The following is an 11,786-nucleotide window of genomic DNA, read 5'->3' as shown; positions in this document are numbered from 1 at the left end:
AATCAGTGTGCCTATTTTTTTCAAGTTTCTTCAGGGAAAAAGATAATACTATGTCATGAGAAAAAGTATAGGCTGTTTGTAGGCTATTTGGGCCAGCAACTATTTCCAGGAATTTTCTCTTCTTCTTTTTTTAATTATGGCTTTTCATTAATAAAACAATGAATTTAACACAATTAGGAAAAACAAATTTGAAATGACAGCTTGTTTCTACCAAGAATATCAGAACAAAAATGGAATCAATGAGAAGTGTAAAGATTGAGGTGCTTTTAAGAATATTTTAGGTTTGCAAATAATAACTAATCTGCTTTGTAAAAATTAAGGATGTATTTTTATTCTGAAAAAGAATATACTTTTCCAGAACAAAAGATGTCCTTAAATTTAGGGTTCTAACAATTTCTTCTTTTTATTGAGCAGACCTAAAATGTTGAAATATTTGTTTCTTTTATAAATGTGAAAACATTTGAGTGCATTTAATATTTTAAAGCGCATTTCTATTGTTTGTACAAGAATGTAATCATTCAGTCTAGGGTAATAAAAAGCAAACAAGACTATAGCCTTGAGGGCAATAACTTTGAAGAATATTACAAATTTAATTTAAAATAATGGTGCTATATTTCTTATTGACATTATTTTATAAGCATTCAATGTGAGTGATCCTTCTTCCAAGTCCTTTGCTAGTTATTGACCTTCCATTTTATTTGTGTGCTTAAACCCTTACTACCAAAGAAGATGGCTTAGTTTTCCATGAATTCACTAAGATATGAGAAAAATTGGCATTGAAAGTCACTACTGTATTTTGTAAAAAAATGAAGGAACATACTAACCCATCAGTGACCCATGCTTTCCAAACTAATATGCCTTTGAAGCATATAAAAAACACACTGAGTTGTTTGAATACTATGTCCATAAAAGACATAACTATTTAGTTTAACACTTTTGCAAAATTTTCTGGAATTGTAGAACCAAGGAGATTTTTATGTCTATGAATCATTCTAAAAAACATTTATGAGTCTGACAACATAAATCTAGAAGAGCAACCCAGGTTGAAACAGTTGAAATACTAAAAATTCTGCAAAGACCAGAGAGTGAGAGGTAGAATTGAGGTCAGCTTTACAGGTCTGTCTTTGCAGCTGAGTCCAGAGAAGGTGGTATTGCAAATGGACAAGTAACTGGGAAGGAGGTAAGAGGTGATGGGAGAGTAGATGGGATCCCTGGGAAGAGCCCCAGAAAAGTGAGGGAGTTTGGTATGTTCCCCTCCAAAATGGGAGGGGATGAGGTTGTAGATAAGAACATATTCTTGTTTCAAATCAAAAATGGGTAAGAACTGCAAATCTTTAAACATATTCTATGAATATGTATATATTCATAGTATACATATACATATACATATACAGTATAAGGTCCTTGGCATTGAAGAAACTATCCTACTACATGACTATTCTCTATCCTCTTTTCTTTCTATGCTCAACTTTTCCCTTGCTGGTTTTAGGTTTGGGGGTTTGTTGGTCGCTTTTCTTTTCTTCTTTTCTTTTCTTTCTTTTATTCTCTTTTCTTCTCTTCTCTTCTCTTCTCTTTTCTCCTTTTCTTTTCTTTTCTTCTTTTCTTCCTGTTTCTTTCTTAAGATTCAAGGAATCTTAAATCTAATTACCTGAGAAATTACAGGCTACTATATATCCCAGGCATGAGGAATCAGAGAAGTACGATATTGTGTTACTCCATTACTTTCCCCCCACCACATTTGTGTACAATCTCAGAGATATTCTGAGTCAAGATTTGTGATAGCTAGATGCCTGTGAAGGCATCTTTCTGGGTTGCACTTGTTGAATTTGGAGGGGAAGAGTGCTCTCAAATGTCAATATCCAGTCTCAAATTAGAGAAAAGCAAACTTCTTTCTCATGTAATCAGAAAACTTAACTGTTCAGTGGGAATGGTTTATTTATTTTTAATTTTTCAGCTCAAATTTCTAGACACATATCCCCACTTCACCCTAATATATTTTTTTAAGATTTATATACTTATTTTGGGGGGGCAGAGGGAGAGGGAGAGAGAATCTTTTTTTTTTTTTTTTTTTATTCTTATGTTAATCCCCTTACATTACAACATTAGTTTTAGATGAAGTGTTCCATGATTCATTGTTTGTGCACAACACCCAGTGCTCCATGCAGAATGTGCCCCCCTAAATACCCACCACCAGGCTAACCCATCCTCCCACCCCCCTCCCCTCTAGAACCCTGTTTGTTTTTCAGAGTCCATCGTCTCTCATGGTTCGTCTACCCCTCCGATTTCCCCCGCTTCATTCTTCCCCTCCTGCTACCTTCTTCTTCTTCTTCTTCTTTTTTTTTTTCTTAACATATATTGCATTATTTGTTTCAGAGGTACAGATCTGAGATTCAACAGTCATGCACAATTCACAGCGCTTACCAGAGCACATACACTCCCCAGTGTCTATCACCCAGTCACCCCATCCCTCCCACCCCACCCCCCACTCCAACAACACTCAGTTTGTTTCCTGCGATTAAGAATTCCTCATATCAGTGAGATCATATGATACATGTCTTTCTCTGTTTGACTTATTTCACTCAACATAATACCCTCCAGTTCCATCCACGTTGTTGCAAATGGCAATATCTCATTCCTTTTGATGGCTGCATAATATTCCATTGTATATATATACCACCTCTTCTTTATCCATTCATCTGTCGATGGACATCTTGGCTCTTTCCACAGTTTGGCTATTGTGGACATTGCTGCTATAAACATCGGGGTGCACGTACCCCTTCGGATCCCTACTTTTGTATCTTTGGGGTAAATACCCAGTAGTGCAATTGCTGGATCATATGGTAGCTCTATTTTCAACTTTTTGAGGAACCTCCATACAGTTTTCCAGAGTGGCTGCACCAGTTTGCATTCCCACCAACAGTGTAGGAGGGTTCCCCTTTCTCCGCATCCCCGCCAACATCTGTCGTTTCCTGACTTGTTAATTTTAGCCATTCTGACTGGTGTGAGGTGATACCTCATTGAGGTTTTGATTTGGATTTCCCTGATGCCGAGCGATATTGAGCACTTTTTCATGTGTCTGTTGGCCATTTGGATGTCTTCTTTGGAAAAATGTCTGTTCATGTCTTCTGCCGATTTCTTGATTGGATTCTTTGTTCTTTGGGTGTTGAGTTTGATGAGTTCTTTATAGATTTTGGATACTAGCCCTTTATCTGATATGTCATTTGCAAATATCTTCGAGGGAGAGAGAATCTTAAGCAGACTCCACACTGAGCATGGATCCCCAGGCTGGGCTCCATGCGGGTTTTGAACTCACCACCCTGAGATCACCACCTGGGTGGAAACCAAGAGTCAGATGCTTAACCTACTGCACCACCCAGGACTCCCATCCTAATATGTTTATTTTTTTTCTTCTTTTTTTAGCCCCTTTTTTTTTTAGGCTGTGGACTGAAAAAAAAAAAAGTTTTGCTTTCAATTTGGTTATTTTTTTTTAATTTTAATTCCAGTATAGTTAACATACAGTATTATATTAGTTTCAGGTGTACAATATACCGATTCAACAATTCTATATATTACTCAGTGCTCATCAAGATAAATGTATTCTTAATTCCCACCACCTATTTCATCCATCCCCCCACCGACCTCCCCTCTGCTAACCATCTGTTTGTTCTTTGTAGTTAAGAGTCTGTTCTTTTGTCTCTTTTTTCTTTGTTCATTTGTTTTGTTTCTGAAATTCCACATATGAGTGAAATCATATGGTATCTATCTTTCTCTGAATTATTTCGCTTAGCATTATATACTCTAGCTCCATCTATGTTGCTATAAACGGCACTTTGGTTATGTTTTGCTCCCTTTATCATGTGGTTATGTATGAATTCTTTTTCCTATTCTAGCCTTCCAAAGAAAACATCTAACATGAAACTTTTAATTTTGATTTCTTAATCCTCTGTTACACTAAATTCCTTCTTTTAACATGCGATTTTTACCCTACCTTAAACAAACTTGAAGTGGGTCTGTAAATTTCTTGACATAGCATACAAAATTTCACTTGGTGTTTATATGATGGCTATGAATTAGTTCACTTGGTTTCAGGTAATAGCACACCTATTTTTTTAAATCCAATTAAATATGAATTTGGTTCTAACTGCCTGATTGATAGAACATCTAGTTTCATATATTTAGTGGTTCCTCTTCATATATAGAAGTTAAGTTGCAGAGAAGACAATCCTTAGGAATTTCTTTTAGAATATTAACATTTTATAGAATGCTTGAGAGGGCAACAGGAACAGACAACAGGATGAATTTTCAATTTGACTCCCTGGGTGGACCATCAAAGGAGTTATTGACTCCAAATTGAGAAACTGCCACTCCAGTTGCTTGTTTTAGGACCACACCCTGCTGCCTCTCAGGAATTCTCCACATTCAGGAAGCTTCTGCCAGTGCTTCCAGCTATAAAACTCTCATCTTACACATCAAAAAAAAAAAAAAAAAAGTGGGTGCCCACAATAGGCCCCTGCTAATAATGCAGTAAAATGATTAAATGCCTGTAGTTAGAGTTGGACTTGCATCATGAGTAACAGAAGCTTTGGTAGCACTGCTTCTGCCCCAGTTTCTACCTCCACACCATCTTAGGTGACTGCATCTAATTGGCTAATAATAGGAACCTCATTCTGAGCTCCATGTGGAATTAGCGTTCAACAGGTTTCCGTATAGGAAGGTACACTCAGAGGAGTCTGGTATATATGCTGAACTTCAAACCACCATATCCATCATATTCTCCCCCTCTTTCTTATACTGTTCAAGAATCTTGCAGATGATGGCAATCAAAAAAAATTGTCAAAGACCTCTGGTCAGTTTTGTATAGTCCCTGATGAAATATTCACTTCCAAGCCTGTGTGGACAGCGCCCCTATGCCATGTTTTAGAGAGTCACTTACTCCAATGGGCTTTACTTTCAAGTCCCAAGTATATGTGCAATTGCTCTCATCAGTAGACCTGCCATCTCAGGATTTGGTCACCAGTACCTGGGGACTACTCAACTGTCTTCCATGGCTCTGGGACCCTCTTTCCATGAGTTTTTATCCAACTCTTGATTCAAAATATAAAACCTTTCTTTCCCTTCCACTCTGAGACAATTTAAGTTAATCTTCTTTTGAAGACTGAAACTATTAGCAGCCCCAAATTCAGAAAACCAAAATATTCCTCTCTACTGAAAAAAAATATATTACAATTTAATTTATACTGCTTCTTTTCTGAAAATGAAGTGAAGTGGAAAGACAAGATAATAATCAATTTGCAATAACTCATACTGTTAGAGTTCTATGTGCATCTTGAGGGTGGAGCAGTTGGGGAATAGCCATGGCTTTCTTTGGATTATTGAACAGAGTCTGTGAATGTCATATATTAAACCCACTGCTCTAGATAACCCAGGTCATATCTATGAATGTTCTTTATGTTTCTTTCCCTGTCTCTAGGTTCTGCCAAAGGCATCTCATACACGACTGGCACTTCTTTTATTATATAGCCTCTATCATTCATTCCAGTCTTAAATTGACAAACTCCCTTTTATCCTTTGGCCTGTTGGTGCTGCTGGTTGCAAAAACTTCACTTAGGGCTCAATCTTTCCATGTGCCCATAAACTTCAAATTCCTGATTTCTTATAATTTCTTCAACTTCCTTTTCTGGAACTCAGATTCCACATCTCCCACCCAGACTCAGATCCTGAAAGCCCAGACATGGGCAACATCCCTCTTCCCATTGTTACTGCCAATAATTTTCTGCTTGCTTGAATGGGAGAAAAAAAATGTAAACTGCAGCTAAATATATTATGTATATGAGACCACAGCATTTAAAATTAATATCTATCAAATACAAATACTAGATTCATTATATGAAATTGATTCAACTTTATTTTATATTTATATATGATAATATGTTTAAAACTTAGCTTAAAATTATCATTGTACTATGTTATTAACATATGATTTTGACATTAAAAAATCTATTTAAAATATTTAAGGAATAGGGGATATTGCCATAGTAGCTGTGAGACTGAATGGTAAGGAATAACATGCCCAAGACTGTTCCCCTGCAAATCGGCCTTCCAGAAAAGAAGTTCTTCTCCTGTAATGCTCCCATAAACCAGCTATGGCAGAGTGCTTAAAGCATTCAATAGTAACCAAACATAAGGTGTGGAATTTACCCTCTGATCATGCAAGGGGAGGATTTTGTCCTTTTCCAACTTGAAGGCTGATATGGCAAATCCTAACAGTAGCTTGCAATGTAACACAGCTACAACTGCCAAGCTTAGATCCAGATCCTCTAATAATTGCTGGTGAAGGTCTAGCAGCCCGCTTTCACTGTGAACATTGACGTGGCATGTTCTGTGATGCCATATTGTTATAATATCCTGGACCTTCATCTCACCAGAAGTTGGACGAGTACATTTCTAGGCATAAGATTCTACTTCTACCATGTCTCTAATTCTTTGGGTTTGATAAGCAAAGGTCTGAAATGATATGTTTTCAACTTATTAGAGGAGCTATGTTTTCTTCCAAATCTACTAACTGATCGGGATACTTTCTCTGCTTGAATCAAAATTATTTGTTGTCATATACTTAAATTTTTCCTTTTTTTTAGTGTTTGAAATGAAATAAATAACTTGAATTTGAACAGAATAAAAGTAGAAGAATAAGTAATACAGAGCAGAGGGCGCCTGGGTGGCTCAGATGGTTAAGCGTCTGCCTTGGGCTCAGGTCATGATCCCAGGGTTCTGGGATAGAGTACCGCATAGGGCTCCCTGCTAGGCGGGGAGCCTGCTTCTCCCTCTGCCTCTGCCTCTCTCTCTCTCTCTCTGACTTTCATGAATAAATAAATAAAACATTAAATAAAAATACAGAGCAGAAAACCTTCCCATATACACTTGTTTACATACCTGCTGTTGTCTTAAATTATGATTATCCTCATTGTTTTACATACTTAAAATTCTTTCTCCTTTCCTCTGAGATTTCATACTCAGTGGATACACACACTATAAGATTCAAGGAGGCATCTTATTATATATTGGGTGAATTTTCCATCTACTTTATCAACTGGACTTTGTTTGCAGAAAGATTGTGTCTCTCATTGGAAGGTAGAGACAAGGGTTTAGTTCAACATGAAAGAAAAAGAAAAGGTTTGGCATTAAGAGTTATTTGGAGTAGAGATTTGATGCTCTTGAGAATAATATTTTATTAAATGTCCTTATGTTAAATGACATTAAGCAGATACTATTGGGTAGTTGATTTCAAATTGTTCAATAAGAGGGAGAATTCTGTTAGAAGAGATTTTAGTGAGCAAGTGGGATTTTTGTATGCTTTGCTCACTTTCTTCTGCCTAGCAGGACCAAGGTGAATTGAATTGTGGTCTAATGATGTGGCTTGTTTATTGTGCCCTCATGGGGGCACCTTTGAACCTTTGCCTCTTTAAGAAAGAACACTGTCAATCCATCTTGATTCATAGGTCTCCTTGGGAAATGAACATTTCTTTGTGGCTGAAAGGCTCAAAAAACATACAATTCAGATGACTGCTATCTGAACTACACATCTTTCCTTCCCTTCAGGTTATTATCTGTAGTAATATTTATTACAACTACATGCTTTCTGTCAGTTGATATTTTGCCATTATTGGCTTAAGCCGATAGAAATCTCAGCATTGCTCCTTTTCTTTGTATGCAGAACAACTGGGGATTAAAAGATGTAAACTAACAGTGTATTAAGTAGACTCTCCTAGCAATGCAGAAGGATTTTGAATAAGCTGAATTTGAAGCTTTATTTTTTTCTTTGCTGTTACTCTATAAACCTTATATTTTAAATTAATTTGTGGCAATTCTTTATTCATATATTTATACACATGTATAATTTATGTTTGTTTATATATGTATAATTTACATATGTATATACTCATATACATTTATTTTATTTGTTTTTTTTTAAAGATTTTATTTATTTATTTGACAGAGAGAGAGACAGCGAGAGAGGGAATACAAGCAGGGGGAGTGGGAGGAGGAAGCAGGCTTCCTGCGGAGCAGGGAGCCGGATGCAGGGCTCAATCCCAGGACCCTGGGATCATGACCTGAGCCAAAGGCAGATGCTTAACGACTGAGCCACCCAGGCGCCCTACTCATATACATTTAAAAATCAACTTTATTGAGGTATAATTTACACTTAACAAAATGAACCACATTTAACTGTACATTTGAATGAGATTTGAAAAATTTGTATACCTGTGTAGTCACAAGAACAATAAATACACAGAATATTTGTATTACCCTCAAATTTCCTGCATGGTTCTTCCCAGTCACCTATCCACACATCTAGCCTCAGCTACTACTAGTCTCTCTCACTAAAGATTACTTTGTATTTTCTATAATTTCATGTGGAATATATGTATTCTTTGTGTGAGTGAGCTGTCTCTCAGTTTAATGGTTTTTTTGAGCTTCATCCATGTTATTACTTGATTATTAGTTAATTTCTTTTTATTGGTGAGTAGTATTCCAACATAACTATGTACCACATCTTGTTAAAGGACATTGAGGTTGTTTCTACTATTTACCTATTATGTTAAAAAGCTGCTATAAACACTCTTGTGGAAATATATTTACATTTTTCTTGGGTAAATTTCTAGGAATGGGAGTGCTATGTGAAGTGTATGTTTAACTTTTAAGAAACCGCCAAACTGTTTCTAAAATGATTGTGCCATTTTATATCACACCAGCAATATAAGAGAATCCCAGTTTAGAGTCCTAAAGTGAACACTTATAGTGAAATATAATATCTACATTAAAAAATATACAAATCATAGACCTACAGCTCTTTAGGAAATCTTCCTCAGGCCTTTTTCTAGTCAATACAGTGCACTGGCAATCATTATTCTGACTTTGATTGCCTTTGAAGAGTTTGGTCCAATTTGAAGTATACATAAATAGAATCACACACTGAGTTATGTTTTCATGTCTATCTTATTTTTCTCAGTTCTGTGTTTTTGAGATTCACATAGACATGTTGCATACTACAGTAGTTTATTTTTTCATTGCTGTGTAATATTCTTTTGTGTAAACATAATATAGTTTCATTTTTATTCTACTATTGATGGAGATTTATTTGGTTTGGTTTTCTTTTGCCCAATTTGTGACTATTACAAATAATGTTATTATATACACCGTGGATCAGGTCTTTTGGTGCATATATGTGCATTTTTAAATTATTTTAATGAGGATACAACTAGCAGTAGAATATTGGGTTTTAGAATAAGGACTATTCAGTTTTAGTAGATACCACTAATTTTTCAATTGTACCAACTTACAAAACCAATAATAGTTTGTGAAAATCAACCTACATGTATACTTGCCAGAATTTGATGTTATCAATATTCTTTTTTATAGTTTTGGATATTCTGGTCTATAAGAATTAATTTTATCTAATTGTTTTTATTATATTTTCATTCATTTAATCATTATTATATATCTTCTTTGTGGAGATACTGCTCAAGTCATTTGCCCATTAGTTTATTAAGTTTTTTCTCTCTTTTTTCTTTAATTTTTTTAAAAGATTTTATTTATTTATTTGACAGAGAGAGACAACGAGAGAGGGGATACAAGCAGGGGGAGTAAGAGAGGGAAAATCAGGCTTCCCTCTGAGCAGGGAGCCCGATGCGGGGCTTGATACCACTATTGACTATTAATCATGAGGTTAATTGCACATTTTTGTAGACACTATATACCAGGTTAAGGAATTTTCAATCAATTTCTACTTTCCTAAGAGGCATTATTTTAAATAGATATTAACATATATCAAGTGCTTTTTCTACATCTATTGTGTTAACCATTTGTTGTATATCTTTATTGTGTTAAATAAGTGAATTATATTAAATGATTTCCAAATGTTCAACCAACCAAATCTTCCTATAATAAACTCAATTTTATTCTGTACATTAATTTTTTTATATTATTGGATCTAATATTGTTTGTACCCAGATTTTTGTGTTTAGGTTATGAATGAGTTTGACTCACTTTTCTTTTCTTAGAATGTTCTTGTGAGGTTTTGACATAAAACTAACAGTAACATCACAATTTAAAATGTTACCCACTTTAACATTCCATAGGAGAGTCTTTAAATTTAATGTTATATTTTTTAAAGACTTTATTCGTTTATTTGACAGAGAGAGAGAGTGAGTACAAGTTGGGGGAGCAGCAGAGAGAGAGAGGGAGAAGTAGGCTCCCTGCTGAGCAGGGATGTGGGGCTCCATCCCAAGACCCTAAGATCATGTCCTGAACCAAAGGCAAATGCTTAACCAACTAAGCCACCCAGGTGCCCCTTAATGTTATTTTTTAAATAAATGTTTCACATAATTCAGCATATATAATAATTCATCTGAAGATAGAGTTTTCTTGGTGGAAATATTTTCAAAAGTTATAAAGCTCCTTGTGTCCTTTTGGACAAATGGTCTTTTGCAAAATAAAAAAAATGTAGCCATTTCATATAATTATTAAAATTATTAACAAAATTATTCACAATACACTATTGTTATCTTTTAAATGCCTATACAATTTAGAGCCATGTTTCTTGTTGTATTTCATGTATATGTATCACTCCACAGACACTACTGCTATCTTTGTAAGCAGCCAATGTGACTTTGGATTTTCTCTCATATTTACAGTTTCCAAAATTCTTCATATTTTATAATAAAATGCTTCCATCTGGGAACATTTCAACATGCCCAAGAAACTCCTTATAGTATATTATGGGTCTATATCTGCTCACCACAAAACCTGTTAATTTTTAACCATCTGAAAAAAAATTATTTTACCTCCCTTTCTGAAGGTTAACTTGGCCAAATTTAGAATTTTATATTCACTAGTACTTTGATGACATCATGTCATTGTCTTTGGACTTCCATAATTTTTTATTGGAAATCAGTTGTTAGCTTAGTGTTACAATGATGGCAATATGAGATTTTTCTCTCTTGACTGCTTTAGATTTTATTTATTTATTTTAAAGAGAGAGAGATGGGGGAGGGGCAGAGGGAGAGGGAGAGAGTCTCGAGCAGACTCTGCACTAAGCACGGAGACTGATGTGGCTTGATCCCATGCCCCTGAGATCACGACCTGAGCGGAAATCAGGAGTCAGACTTTTAACCAACTGAGCCACCCAGGTGCCCCTCTGACTGCTTTAAAGTTTTTTCTCTTTGTCTTTCATTTTCAGAAGTTTTATCATAGTGTTTGTAAGTATATCTGTGATAATTTTAGATCTCTGGTCTGTTGTCTTTCACTGGTTTTGGAAATCTTTCAGTCAGCTATTCTTCAAATATTGCTCTGCCCCATTTTCTCTCCTTTACTCCTGTCATTCTAATTACAAGAATGTTAGGTCTTTTGACATTGCCTCATTTTTTCACTTTTTTCCTCCATATTTTTTTTCTTTTTCTGTTTCAATATGAATCACTAATTTTCTATTCCAATATTAGTATTCTGCACTTAAACTCAAAAATATAGTTCTTAATGTTAATTACTGCATTTCTTGTTATTGAATTATTATTTTTGTATATTACAGTTTACTGGTGAAATTCTCCATCTTTTCATGTACTTCCTTTAATTATCTTTGTCCTTTTAAAGTCCTTGTGTGATTAATCTATATCACTTTCAGGGTTGTTTCTTTTCCACTTTGTGTTTGGTTAATGATTCAAATCAGAATTTTAAGAAATAATTTCTAAATTCTTTGATACTCTTCTAAGCAAGAAATGATACTTCTGTACCTC

Source organism: Mirounga angustirostris, unplaced genomic scaffold (genome assembly GCF_029215605.1).
Source record: "Mirounga angustirostris isolate CCGP_5_RB_7025 unplaced genomic scaffold, mMirAng1.0.hap1 SCAF_2, whole genome shotgun sequence".
NCBI classification, from domain to species: domain Eukaryota; kingdom Metazoa; phylum Chordata; class Mammalia; order Carnivora; family Phocidae; genus Mirounga; species Mirounga angustirostris.
Note: the sequence above shows the minus strand (reverse complement) of the source record.